The sequence below is a fragment of the Vicugna pacos genome, chromosome 12 (genome assembly GCF_048564905.1).
Source record: "Vicugna pacos chromosome 12, VicPac4, whole genome shotgun sequence".
In the NCBI taxonomy this organism is placed as follows: domain Eukaryota; kingdom Metazoa; phylum Chordata; class Mammalia; order Artiodactyla; family Camelidae; genus Vicugna; species Vicugna pacos.
In genome coordinates, this window is record NC_132998.1 from 56,300,603 (window position 1) to 56,315,391 (window position 14,789).

The window sequence follows — 14,789 nt, forward strand, 5'->3', positions numbered from 1 at the left end:
ATGCCCTCAGCACAGAAGAGCTGCGAGGGGCCCGAGTCGGGGGGCAGTCTGGGCCAGGTGGGCTTCCAGGTTGCTGTCAAGTTCCAGGGCTTGGATTTAGACCAGTGGAGAGCCAGCTGCTTAACCCGTGCCACCTCCGACACCCGCAACACCCCCACCAACCCCCACCACCACGGAGGCCTGGAGCAAGGCCTCAGTCGGGGTGCGGCCAGAAGCCGGGGCGTAATTATGACCACCTGTTCACTTCCTTGATGATCAAGGGCCTGCCTGTCTCCCTTTCTTTTCTTTTCTTTTCTTTCTTTCTTTCTTTCTTTCTTCCTTCCTTCCTTCCTTTCTTTCTTTCTTTCTTTTCTTTCTTTCTTTCTCTTTCTTTCTTTCTTTTCTTTCCTTTCCTTTCTTTTTCTTTCTTACCTCTCTTCCCTGCCTTCCTTCCTTCTTAAATTATTTGTTTTTAAAAATCTGTCACCTTGGTTTTTTTCTATGGCACTTTCTGAGCATTTGAGAAACACAGTAGGGAGGCGAGTGTAACAGGCCCCATGCACCCATCACACGGGCAGTCTTGGCTCTTGGTTAATCAGATCTCCCTGCTTCCCTAACTGTGTTACCTGAAGCAAATCTCAGAGATCTTTTTGATTCTTCTGTAGATGCTTCACTACATCCCACTGTTTTAAAAAGGCCTTTGTAGATGTCTAAGCGGACTGTCCCGTATTGTTGCATATGTAGGTTGTTAGTTTGTTTGTTATAAATAACCCTGCAGTGAACATATTTGTGCATGAGGCTTTCCCCCATCTTTAGGGCTGTTTCCCTGGGGTGGGCCCCACAGGTGACATTATTGGGGCAAAGAGAACGAGGGCATACAGACTCCCTGTATCTGACTCCCACCCCTGGTTCTCCCTAGGCTGACTTTGCCATTGAGACCTCGGCCAAGGCCACCTACGAGCGCATGTTCCGCTGGCTGGTGCTGCGCATCAACAAGGCTCTGGACAAGACCAAGAGGAAGGGCGCCTCCTTCATTGGGATCCTGGACGTCACCAGCTTCGAGATCTTCGATGTAAGTGCTTCCTTTCTGCCCTCTTCCATCTCCTTAGCCTCCGGGCTGCCTTCTCCTTGGGCCCGGAAGCCTCTTTCCCGAGGTCCCAGATAATCCCAGCCAGTCATCTCCTTCCCTACGTGGAGACAGGAGATACCAGTTGGGTGTGTTGTAAGCTAAAACCAGATGCCCTTTCCCAACCAGAAATGCTGGTGGGAATAGGACCTTCTAGATGGTGCTCCAGGAGGCCACACGGGCAGGGGCTTTCTGTTGATTTATTGATTACTTATTCTCAGAAATTTATTTTGAGTGTTGGGACAAGACATGGTCCTTGCCCATAAAGGCTTTGAGGTCAGGTAAGAAAAACTGATCCTTACAGATCAGAGGTTCTTAACCTGGGGTCCATGGCCGATTTCAGAGGAACCATGAACTTGGGTGGAGAAAATCACCTCTTTATTTTTGTATAAATATTTAAAAATATGTATAGATATATTTATGTTTTTATAAATATTTATATATTAAGTATATAACATATATTTATGTTATACATTTATATAAATTTTTAAAATAAATATTAAAAAATAGCTTTTCACTAAACTGTCATTGAAATGACACAGTGTTTCCATCAGTGGCCTGAGCAGCGCACACAGACCACAGGTGTGTTTGCAGTGCCCGTGACCCGTCTGCAGTAGAAACCAGACGTGTTCACGTCAGAGCAGTCGTTGCAAAGATGTTGTCACATCATTTACATTAATTTCTACCTCGAATTTCTGGAAGTTATTAAGCCCACGGCTTGTGCTTGGTCATAAAGAAGCAGGATGTGTCCATCTGTCATAAGATTTTGATAATTACATTTCAACATAACTGCTTTCTTTTGGAATCGACTTTATGCATTTTAAAGCGTAATTCTGCTATAAGGGGCTTCAGCCGACCCTTGGACGGCCCTCGGGCCCCAGGAGGGGGGGCCCCTGCTGCTGGGCGGGGGAGGGGAGGCCCACAGGGGCGGCTCTGAGCGGCCCGCGGTGCTTCCAGGCCCCGCCCCTTCCCTCCCGAGGGCGGGGCGGCCGTCTCTCTGACGTCCTTTCCCTCCCGCAGCTGAACTCCTTGGAACAGCTCTGCATCAGCTGCACCAACGGGAAGCTGCAGCAGCTCTTCAACCACCCGATATTCGTCCTGCAGCAGGAGGAGAACCAGCGCGAGGGCATCGAGTGGAGCTTCATCAGCTTCGGCCTGGACCTGCAGCCCTGCACCGAGCTCATCGAGAAGCCGGTAAGCGCCGGGCCTGCGGGGCCTCACGCGGGCCTGCCCTCTGCCCCTCTGGGGACCACCCTCTCCTCACCCCCAGCCCCTGTGGCTTGTAGGGATCTAGTTCCTCTCCCTGTCGGTGCCACCTGGAGGAATAAGCCGGAGGGGTTAGATCTGGTGTCCGGGAGCCTCGCCCAGCTGCCGACCAGGTGGGGATGCGGCTGGTGACCGGGTGGCCTGTCTCCGCAGCTCCCGGAGGGGTGGGCTCAGCCAGCCCTTCTGCGTCTGACACAAGCAGGAATGCTTTACTGGGGAGAGCCTCTCCCCGATGCCTGCGCTGCAGCACAGACTCGTGCCGCCCCCGGGGTCGAGTGCTGCTTCCGAAGCTCGGCCACCCTCCCTCAGGACCAACACTCCTGTGGCCTCAGCTGTGGGAGGGAGGGTGATGGTAGCTCAGAAGCCCTTACTCTTTTCTATCAGTTAACATTCAAATCTCTGGTCAGGGGCAGTTTGAGTCACTTGTTTGTGCTTTAGGGTGGGGGGAGGGGGAGGTCTATAACGGAGTCCGGGCTGGTTCTGCTTCTGGGTTAGCTCTTGTTTAAAGGCACTAAACTCACATCTTGCCAGAATCCTGAGCTGCTTAAGGCTGTGTACACCAGAGACACACTGAAATGTTAATTAATCAAAAGGTCTATGGGGGGAGGGTATAGCTCAAGTGGTAGAGCACATGCTTAGCATGCGTGAGGTCAAGGGTTCAATCCCCAGTACCTCCATTAAAAATAAATAAACTGAATTACCTCACCCTGCCAAAAAAAAAAATAAATAAACAAAGTAAGTAAAAAAAAAAAAAGGCCTAGGACATTTGCGCATTTTGAAAGTATTACCTGAGGTGGGGTAGGGTGGTGGTGGAACTATCCACAGTCCTAACACAAACTGATGTACTTTTGTGAAGAGGTTTTGTTTGTTTGTTTGTTTTTTAGTTTAAATCAGTTGCATTTTCCAATGAACAAGAATCCACCTGGTTTCCACACTGGTCAGCCAGTCCCCACAGTGTCTGAGTCAGCTCTCTCATAAACTCAGTGTACAGAAGGCTCTTGGGGGTCTGGGGCACTTTCTCTTCCTTGAGAGGCTTGTCCTAAATGTCGCCTCTCACCACATAGCTGTGAAGACACAGAGCGTGTGGGGTGGGGTGCCCCAGAGTGACTTCTGGGGCCCGGGTACCTGTTGAGGGCAGCCTCCAGGACGTGGGTCAGGGGTCTGCATGGCCGTCAAGCCCACTAGTGCACTAATTGGAGAACCTTGTGATGGATCATTGGGTTGAGGTGGGGGGGCCATAGCCTAGACCCCAGAAGTTTATTTTTAAACAAGAATTCTTAAATTGAGTGCTTTCAGTAATGTTCCTTATTTTTTTCTCCTGTGGGGGAAGCACCGCCCACCTTCTGGAGAGATTCTGGAGTTTCCGAAAACCAGGCTTTGGCTTCTTTCCCAGGTGAGGATGGGTGGTTCCTACAGTGAGCTCACCTGTGCGATGCTGTGCTTCCTCCAGGCAGGCCCCCCTGGCATCCTGGCCCTGCTGGACAAGGAGTGCTGGTTCCCCAAAGCTAGCTTCCCCAAAGAGCTTTGTGGAGAAAGTGATGCAGAAGGAGGGCACCCACTCCCAAGTTCCAGAAGCCCAAGCAGCTGAAGGACAAAGCTGATTTCTGCATCATCCACTATGCTGGCAAGGTGAGGAGAGCGCACACTGGCGAAGGTGCCGGCGGGACCATCTCGAGAGACATAGAGATGATCCTAAGACTGTGAGCCGTGTGGTAGGGGCAGGGGCTCAATATTCTGGTCCTATTACTTATCCGTTAATGTTCCTGGTGGGGATATCCAGCATTTACGTGACTCCACCACCTTGCAAAGTGTGTCACCATTTACATTTTGTTAGAAACTTGCAGCAATTGGTAGGATACTCAGGCTGGTCTCATGTGTACTACTATTAGGGGAATTTTGCAGGTGGGGAGGTGAGATCTGTGCTAAAGGCAGGGCCTCTGGAGTCTGAATTAGAGCTCCGCTACTGTGTGACTTTGGGTGGTTTCCTTAACCTCTCTGAGCCTTGGTTGCCTCGTCTGGAAAATGAGGGTGACCACTGCTGTATGGGGTAAGGTCTGTTAAAGGAGCTTGTGAAACCCAGGCTGCGCAGTCAGTGCTGTGGGGTGGGGCCTCCCAGTCTCCAACTGCAGACAGGGGCCAGGTCAGTCTTTATTGTGAGACATTGTCCTGAGCTTTGTAGGATGTTTAGCAGCATCCCTCCCTTCTCCCCACTGGGGGTCAGTAGCGCCCTGCCTCCTTGGAACAACCAGGAACATCAGATATCCCCAAACATCTGTGGGTTGGGGTGCCAGACAGTCCTCTGGGTGAGAGCCACAAAAGACAAAAGCCTGCAGGAGCAAGGCCTGGACTGTCAGGTTGGAGGTCAGCTGTGGCCTTCGACCCACAGGGCCTTTGCCAAATGGCAGCAGCAGCTGATGGCCATGAAGGTCCTGCAGAGGAACTGTGCCGCCTACCTCAAGCTGCGGAACTGGCAGTGGTGGCGGCTCTTCACCGAGGTGGGTCTGGAGGGGCCTCCATGTGGCCGAGGGGACCAGCGGGCCTCCCGTGGCCTCCTGGGGGCTCAGGCCCCGGGAAGGGCACTTTGCCTTCATGGCCCGTGCCCTGTACCTGAGCCCGGGATGGTCCTGCCCTGTGGGGTCTGGCGAGGCGTGAGCCGGGGCATCTGTACGGGGTGGAGGCCAGGGCCACTGTCGGGCTGGGCCAGAGCGGCTCCAGGAGCAGCTCCGGGAGGTCCAGGCCGCGCCCCTCCAGACCCCACATGGTGAGGCCACTGCCCGCCCGGAAACCAGAGGTCGGTGAGTCAGAATCTGCACAGGGCTGGTCCTCCCTAGTGTTTAAAAAAAAAAAAACTCTTTATTATTTTAAGATTGGTCAGCCTGCTTTTGTTGCCAATAGATAATTTGTGGTAACTGTGATAAGTTAGACTTTAAAAAACCTTTCTTTTCTCTCTCTTCCTGTAATAGTAAAATTTCAAGTCCTTCTCGCTGCCTAGGAGGGGAGCAGCAGGAGGTGATGGGAGAAGTAGGTGGGGGTATCAGGGCAGGGCTCGGGGGCTACTTCCTGCCCCTCAGGCCACCCTCCCCTGGAGGCTCTGGGGGAGCCCTTCCTTGCCTGTCCCAGCTTGTGGTGGCTTCAGGTGTTTTCTGGCTTGTGGCTGCATCATCCAATCTCTGCCTCCGTCTTGCCGTGGCCGTCTCCCCTACTCCCTGTTATCTTTCTGTGCATCTCTCGTAAGGACACTGGTTTGATCTAGGGCCCACCCAGATGGTCCATGGTTATCTCATCTCAAGATGTTTACCTTAAAGGATTTGCAAAGACCCTTCTCCACATGAGGACCATTCACTGGTTGCAGAGATCAGGTCATAGACATATCTTTTGAGGGGGCCACCTAAATGGACACTATAGGACAGAACAAATATCAGTTCTCCCCATTAAGATCCTGTGGCTTGACTGTTCACCGCAGGGGGAAGGGCTGGACCAGGTCCCCACCTCTGCCCATGGCAGGGTGGGTGCAGTCACCAGGGTTACCTGACGCACCCACCACACATGAGCCTGAAAGCCCAGAGGCTACTGATTCCAAAGTTCCTTGTGGAAGGGAGGGGCTCTCGCCCCTTCTCCAACCATCCTCGTGCTGTCTGTAGAGCCTAAAGTGTGCTAATGCCCCCTCCTGCCCCGGCCTCTCCCCCATGACTGCTGGGCATCCCCCCTTCACTGCTGGTCCCTGAGACGGACTGTCACCCTGCCCCCAGAATGTCCTCACCTTCCCTACTTGCATCCACTGGGCTGTCAACTGTCCCACTGGTCTTTGGTGGCATTAGAGACCTCCTCATCCCTAATTCTGCCCAATTGCTTATTTTTCCAAATAACTTCAGATCTTGCACCCAGGCTATGGTTGTAACTATGTTTCCTGATTCTGGCCCCCTTAGGGTGATAGAGCCCCTGGTGAAACTCTCAGAGGGGCACCACTGAGGGATAAAGAAATGTGAGAGGGAGAGAGATCACATCTGATGGCATGTCCCAGCATCTCCCTGCTACACGCCCACAATGGGCGTTTAGACAGAGGGTGGGGTGGGGGCCTGGCTAACGGATATTACTCCCTGATCATGTGATTGTTGAGCAAATAAAAAGGTTTTAGTTTCCTATTAAGTTTCTTTTAAAATTTTGCAGTGGAAATTGATCTAGAGAGAGGAGCGGAAAAAGATGGTACTTCCTCTGTATTTTTTGAAATAATTTTTAAACAGCGATTTTGTATTTTTCCCCCCAAAGATGCTGTGGCTTTTCTGGATTGATGACTATAGAAGAGACCAATAATTGTCCCCAAATTTTTATCCTTTCCTCCTTTTTTAAAAAACTATTTTTTTTTACTTTTTTCTTATTTTGGTAAAATATACATAGCATAAAATTGACCATCTAAACCATTTCTATTGTCTTCATTTTTTTTTCATAGAGAAGCTGCTGTTAGCTGGGCACATGGGAGCCCAGCCTCCCTTGTAGCTCCATGTAGCCTCATTACTACAGTGATGGAAGGCGAGGGGAATGATGTGTACACCTTCTGGGTCATTCCCTTGAAGGGAAATTCCTGCGCTCTGTGTCCTCCTTTTGGGCTGGAATGTCTGGGTAAGTACCAGTCTCCATGTAGAACAGAGCAACCTCTGGTGATGATGTCAGAGCAGCAACAGATTAGATTTCTGGTCAACCTTTGGCAGCAAAGCCAAACTGCCTAGCAACTGGGGCTTTCATGTCTGAAATAAATAAATCTGTGCTGTTTGAGTCAACATGTTAATGTTTTGTGAGCTTGTTGTCACAGCAGCTCAGCATCTACATCCTAACTAATACAACGACCATCTCTGGGTTTCATCCCCTCCCTTGACTGTGAGTCATCTCATCCTTTCAGAACTTGGTCTCTCTGCTCAGCCCCTGTGGGTTGACCATGGCTTGATTGACTGTGGCTTTGACGTTGACGTCTCCCTGGATCCTGCCTCTGAGCCCCCATCTCTCCAGGGATCCGTACACTGTGGCCTGTGAATGAGTGGCCTCTTCAGGCTTCCAAGGCTCAGTTCCCAGACTGGCCCAGCTCAGCTGTTGTATCAGAAAACCTCAAGGACCAACCCCCGACCCTCATTCCCATCCCTCTGCCTACCTGTTAGCACCCACATGTTCCCAGTGGAATAGACAGACAGGGGTAGGAGTGAAGCAGCCATAGGCTGGGGCAAGAGGGCGGGGGACCTGGGACTAACTGCTAATAGGTATAGGGGTTCTTTTGGGGGTGATGGAAATGTTCTGGAATTAGGTAGTGGTGATGTTTGCACAACACAGTGAATATACTAAAAACTACTTTTAAATGGTGACTGTTATGTTACGTGACTTACATCTCAGTTTTCTTAAATGCTGCTTTTTAAGAAGCCATAGAGAGAGAGAGATGGGGAAAGACATCCTGGAAAGGGACCGGGAGGGGCTTACGCCTGGTCGGATAGAAGAAGGACAGGGCAGAGGGGAGGAAGCAGTGACCAGGTCTCCTGCTGCAGTAAGCAAAGTGACAAGTGCCGGGGGTCATACCAGGAGCTGCTGGTTCCCAGAGGTGAATCACATTCGGGGGCTCTGGCGGGGTCCCCAGCTTGGTGGAAGGAGGAGATGCCCTCTTTCTGAGTCTAGGAGCTCTCGACCACAAACAGGAATGAAAGAGACACACAGGCCTGTGGATGGGCGTCAAGGGCAGTTTGCTTAGTGAAGTTTTAAAAGGCCAGTCTTCAAGGGTTACATACTGTGTGATTCCACTTATAAAATATTCTCAAAATAGCCAACGTTTAGGAATGGAGAACCTTTCAGGGGTTGCCAGGGTTTAGGGAAGCCACGGGAAAGTAAGACCCTAAGGGGTAGCACAGGGAGTTCCTTCGCGGTGACAGAACAGTCTATGTGGATTGTCGTGATGGCTAAATGAATCTGCACATGTGATAAGACGTCAGAGGACTGTCCCAATGACATAAAAATGCGTGCATGTAACACTGGTGAAAGTCGGGGGGTGGAAAGGGACAGACTGGTAGTTCAAAATCTGCAGATACTGACAGGCATATGCAGAACAGATAAACAAGATTATACCGGATAGCACAGGGAAATATATACAAGATCTTGTGGTAGCTCACAGCGAAAAAAGAATGTGACAATGAATATATGTATGTTCATGTATAACCGAAAAATTGGGCTCTACGCTGGAATTTGACACAACATTGTAAAATGACTATAACTCAGTAAAAAAAAGTTTTAAAAAATTAAAAAATAAATTCATGAACTATGGAAAAAAAAATACTGCTGAAAGTTGAGGAAGGTCTATAGCCTGGCTGGTTCTATTTTGAAAGCCACTGTCATGTAAGATGTCACCATGGCATGGGAACTGGGCGAGGGGTACACAGGACCTCTCTCTACTGTTTTTTGTCTTGTGAGCCTATAATAATTTTTTCTTTGAGCCTCTGATTCAAGAGCTGAACGGTGGAGGGGAGGATCAGCACATAAAAGAAGGGAAGGCATGGCCAGCTTTGTGACCTTGGAAAATAACTGAATTCTCTAAGTCTGCTTTCTTGTCTGTGCACAGATACAATGAGAACAGCAGACAGCTCGATCGTGCTTTCAAAGGAGAAAGGAGATAATGCAGACCGAGAGTGCCCAGAATATAGGGATTCCTGCTTATTGAGCACCTGCTGTATGCTAAGCCCTACCCCTACCTTGTCTCAGTCATCTTCCCAGTAACACTGTCAGCTCCAGACTCTTTCTACAAGCAGGAAACTGAGTCACAGCAAAAACCTGGGGGAGGTGATTTCAGGGAGGGCTGCATGATGCCAAATTCTCTCCCCAGCTCACGGAAGAGAGGGGGACATGGACATAGCAGAATGGGGCCCACAGCCCTCTGCGCAGGGAGATCTCAGGCAGTTTTCCTTGGAGGTGGGAGCAGTTTCAGGAGCAAGCTGACCCTTGGTCCCAGTTGCAATGGGTCCTGGGGGCTCAGCCAGACCTGGCTCCTGGTGGCCACTAGGGACTCACAGGCCAAGTGGAATTTGGGGAACAAATTCTAGTGGTATTTGAAGTTTTGTGACACATCTCAGGCTGACAGGGAGAATTTAGGGAAGAAAATTCCATTTTTTGAATACTTGAGGGTTTCAGAATTTCTCTCCCTCTGGGAAATGGCATAGTCCAGACAACAGACCAGCCCAGCTTCCCTACTTTTGGGGCAGGTCTGAGCCTAGTTTTCTCCGGGGAAATGGGGACAGTAAATGTTTTCATCACCTGGCTGTTGTAGCAAATAAGATACTGTGTATGAAGACGCTTTGCAAATGGTAAAGTGTTCAGATGCTGTTATATTTTTCCTCAAACGCTGGGCTTTTGGAGGATTTATTTTAAATTCTAAAAATTGTTATAAAATATACATAATGTACAATTTCCCCTAGCAGCCATTTTTCAGTGTCCAGTTCAGTGGCATTAGGGACATTCACTTTGTGGTACACCCAGCACCGCGGTCCAATCACAGAATGTTTACATCTTGCAAAACTGAAACTCTGTCCCCATGAAACACTAACTCCCCACTCTTCCTCCCCTCCACCCCTGGCCAGCACCACTGCCCTCCCTGTCTTCTTGAATTTTACTTCCCAGAACCTTGTATGAGTGTAATTGTGCACTATTTGTCCTTTTGTGCTTGGCTTTTTTGTTGTTTTTTTTTTTTTGCTATGGTAAAATATACATAACATAAAATATACCATCTTTATCATTTTGAAGTACAGAGTTGAGTGGTATTAAATACATTCAGAATGTTGTGAAACCATCACCACCATCCAGGTCCATAGCTCTTCCATCTTGTAATGACTGAAAAATCATACTCATCAAACACTAACTCCCGCCTCCCCCAGCGCCTGGCACCCACCGTTCTACTGTTTGTCTCTGGGAATCTGACTGCTCTACATGCCTCATGTGAGTAGAATCACACGATATTAATCTTCTTGTGACTGGCTTATATCACTTAGCATAATGTCCCAAATTTCAACCGTGTTATAGCATATGTTGGAATTTGTTCTTTTTAAAAGTGAATAATATTCCATTGTACATGTAGACCACATTTTTCTTGTCCTTTCATCCACTGATGGAAGCTTGGGTTGCTTCTACCCTTTGGCCATTGTGAATAATGCTGCCATGAACACGAATGTACAAAATTCTCCTCGAGATTCTGCTTTCATATTTTTTGGGTCTCAACTTAGAAGAGGAATTGCTGGATCACATGGCAGTTCTGTATTTAATTGTTTGAGGCGCTGTCGTGCTGTTGGCCACCGAGGCTGGATGCTGTTATTTTTAAGGCCATATGTTAGCACAACAGTGACGCCAGACAAGGATCTCCTCGGTCTCCTGACTGCCAGGAGGGTAGAGGTTGGTGGCGCCCCTGACACACGTCCCAGAGATGCCTGGAGGTGCGGCTGTCACCGCCCCCCCTCCACCCACCCCCACCCCTCGCCCTCCTGGTTTGGGGTCTGCTGACCGTGAGGCTGCTGCTGCTCTCTGGGAACAGCTCGTTTGCAGCATCCTAGTACTAAGCAGAGGACCTTTCAGCTTAAAGTCACTCATCCAGATCAAGTACCGAATGACCTGTTTTAAATTAGAATCCAAAATCTGTTGTTAACTCTGAGAATGCGTCCAGTTCTCTTAAACATTTCACGTACATGAAAATTAAAAATAATACTGAAATAATGGGTTCAATTTTATTTGTCATCTTTATCTTTAGTTCTGAACCTTCCTGAGGTTGACAACTGTTAACTCACTCAGGGCCCGATTTTCCCACCTCAGGAGAGACCAGTAGGACTGTCCAGTGGGTGACGCTGGCAGCCTGGCAACAAGGGGCCAAGACCCATTCCCGTGAGGTCACCAGGCACTGTCAGCGTGGAGGGCCATTTCCCTGGGCTCTGCCGCCCGAGGTGCCTGCTCTGCTAGCCACTGTGATGACCTCTAATGTCCCTACTGTCACATGCTCAGTTGGAAGCTTCCTACCTACTCCCACTGTCCCTATAAAAAGGGACAACAGGCAGGTGGAGGTGGGTCCCTGTTCTGGAACACACAGCTCCTAATGTGCAGCCTGTCGGAGCCACACACACCTCCCCACGGGATGGAGACATGGGGTGGGGCAGGGGTCAGCGGGGCAGTGGCCCTGTGCCTCTTCCTGCTGACCCTTCCAGTCCCCACCAGGTGACACTGGTGGCATCTGCCAGACACCTTCCTGATCAGTTTTCAGATGACTTTCCCACTGAGTTGGCATTGTCTTCACAGTGGCTGAAATTGCTGTGGACCAAAGATTTTAGCCAAGACCCTGATTCTGGAGCTGTCGCCATCCTGGGTGATTTGTCTCGTGATGTTGGGGGTCAGGTTGAACCCGATTGTATAGTCACTAGATCTTTGGGGTCTCCAAAGGGGGTGGTCTCAGCTCATGTCCCTGGAGTCAAGAGGTACTTAATCCTTACCTCAATTTGAGTCTAGCCCCCATTCAGTTGCTCCACCAGGAGACTGTTTATCGAGTCCATGGATGCCCGGCATACAATCTGCATGCTTATCCGAAGCCTTTTATGATAATTGAGCCACAGCTCATAAGGATATTTGAGTTTGCATCTCACAGTGGTTTTGTTTGGCTGTGAAGCTAAAGTCACATAGTGAGAGGGAGAAGAATCAGGAAGAAGGGAGTTTATAGGGAAAAAAAAGTGACAAAAAAGAATTTTAAACAAGGATGGGTGTTTGCAAATGTCAAATGTCAAGCTTGACTCCTTCCCTGACTCACTGGCAGAAGCCCTGCCTCTCCCCTCCCCTCGGCTTCCTCGTCAGCAAAATCAGGTTGTAATCCTGGTCTATGTTCCGGGGCGATTGTAAAACCAGGCTGTAGTGTGTGGTCCTCGTGGACTCATACCCAGCACTCTTCTGTCCCTCCCTCAAGTGCTGGGGGAGGTGGCCACGAGGCCCCAGGGACATTTCCTTGGATAAAGCTGCCCTAATTAAAGGTCAGGCTGACCTCTGTGGTGAGTCCAGGCTGACTTCAGCCCCTTCTCCATGGGCCAGAGTGGCCAAGTCTGACAGCAGTGCAGCTACATGACTTACAGGTTGTGGGACCTTGTTTTCTCAGTTTCTTTATCTGTAAAATGGAGCCAACAGGTCCTAGAGCTGATGTGAAGGTTACAGAGGAAATGGGTGGACAGTGCCAGCACAGCGCCTGGCACCTGCTCCGTCCTCTCCATCCATGGTAGCTCTTTGCTCAGGAACCAAACAGGAAACCGTTCTGGCTTTCTGTTTTAGACTTTTCTGAGTTGCCAGCACACTGGTCTTCCAATAAAGGTCCTACATTTGGAGAGAAAAAGGTCTGTTGTCCAGTGGAAACAAGCTGGGGAAGAAAAGAGCAGCGTGCTCTCAGCCCTTCCCCCAAATGTCTACAGACATCCAAATGGCAGTGACCACCAAGGATGGGCCTCCTCGGGAGGATCATTGGGACCCAATGGTACTAGTGCTGTCTGTACCAGCAGGGCCAGGTCTAGAGGTACCTGATTAAGAGGTGGGGGGCATGCACACAGTGGCTAAGGTGGACTTAGGCCCCTCTCCCAGGTACCATGGGAGCAAAGCGGGGGACCATGGACTCTGCAGGAGAGGGTCCTGGAGGGCTTCTCAGAGGAAGTGATGCCAGATTTGGGCTTTGGAGGATGAGACTGACTTTTCCAGGTGGTTAGGAGCAGGACCTGAGTGAGCAAATACCTAGAAACCACTTGGGCATGAAATTCATCACCAGCAATATGACAGGTACTCAGTGATAATCTGGTATGTTCAGGACTGTGCCAAGTGGTGGTGGCACAAAGGTGCATAAATAGGTGGGCTGGGGAGTGTTGGGGGTGGAGAGGGCAGAGAGGGCTGGGAGGAAGCTCATGGGGTGGGAGAGTGATTTCCCCAGGGCCTCCCAGTCTGTTGGTGGCAGGTGGTCATTTACAGAGCCTGAGGCAGGATGATCTGAGCCGAGAAGGACCTGGAAAGTAAGATCTGGGGTTGTTTCTCTAAGGGTGGAAATAGCCAGATATGTAGCCTGTGGGTGGACAGAGTGTTTGACATGAGTGACTCAGGATCAAGGCATATTAACTTTCATTTTCGGTTCTCCAGGTTTATCCGGCCCAGAGGATGCTGTGTCTGGTTATTACACAGACGCACAGCTGGTGACTGAATCTGCGCAGCTGAGAACATCTGGGTCTGGGTCACACTCAGCCAGAGGGAGACTCCTGGGTAAGTGGAGCCCCACCTCCCCATCCTCAGCACGAGTCTCTGAGAAGAGGATGCTGGTCACTACTTGATTGTCACTGTTTTGGAGAAGAAGGGAATGGAAGCTCAGGGAGAGGAGGTGAGGGGCCCGGGACCACAGGGTAAGCAGTGCAGAGCCTGGATGTCGAAGCAGGTGGGTCTGACTGCTTCCTCCCGCCCCCTGTACCCCAAACAGAACATAGGGAGGGCGACAACTGCTCAGGTGACTAAGATGTGAGCGGTGACCCCAGAAGGAAGGTGGTTGACGGTGGTGCCTGGTCTTTGAGAAATTTGGAGGAAGCAGAGGAGGTGGAGGAAGGGAGGAGTCAGAGCCCCTTGTCCTTGTGGCCTTGAGGCCACCCCCGAGGTGCTGTGCTGAGGCTGTGGAGGGCAAAGGGTGTTTTCAGATATGAGGAATCAAAGTTTCTCGGGCCCAACCCCCCACCCCTGTCTCTGAGTGCCTTGCTCAGTGCCCTGAGGGGAAACTGAGGCCTGAGAGCGGAGGACAGGGGACCAAGCAGGCAGTCAGTGGGGCTTTGCCTTCCTGGGCTCCCCCGGGCACTCTCTCAGGACTGTGTGAGGTGGGAGATGCAGGAGGTGGCCTGTGAGGGAAGGAGGCCCAGAGGGAGCAAGGGAGATGGGCTCCCTGCGGATTCCCGCAGCAGGGTCCCAGTTTTCCATCTTAAGAGAAAAAGCCAAACTGTAGACCTATGAGTATACGTGGAGGGGCGTGAGCTTGGACCTGTGTGTTTACACAGGCAAAGACAAATCTAGACGCTTCTGGGTTATTAAAATCCCATTTCCCCCCTTAAATACTACCAGTGTCAGAAAGACTGAGAATTTGTCTTGCTGAGAAAGCTTTCTTCAACTCCACATTATTTTTTAAATATTTCTTCCAGTGCATTTGTAGTTTTTTCTTTCTGGTTTACATTTAGATCCCTTTGGGATGGATTGATCGATCAGAAGCTATTTGTTTCTTCTTCCTCCTCCTCCCCCTCCCTCCTCTCTCTCCCCCTCCCTCCAGCCCTTTCTCGTCCTTCATCTCCTTCAAGCAGGACATATTTACTGGGTACCTACTGCCGTCAGTGAGGAACACACCATTCCTTGTATCTTCTAAGGAGCCTCAGTGTCC

At 50.2% G+C, this 14,789-nt stretch overlaps 1 protein-coding gene and 1 pseudogene across 2 annotated transcripts in view; both read left to right on the forward strand.

The window, feature by feature from the left end:
* LOC140699996 (uncharacterized) lies at positions 1-7,396 on the forward strand (annotated as a pseudogene).
* The window catches only part of LOC107033798 (apolipoprotein L2-like), a 25,211-nt gene continuing 15,644 nt past the window's right edge, over positions 5,223-14,789 (forward strand). The window contains exons 1-2 of one of the 2 annotated variants that reach the window (XM_072973441.1): positions 5,223-6,988; positions 12,677-13,642. The gene's annotated coding sequence lies outside the window, so the exon portion shown is untranslated. The remainder of the gene's footprint in view (positions 6,989-12,676; positions 13,643-14,789) is intronic. The other variant, XM_072973442.1, reaches the window with a different exon arrangement.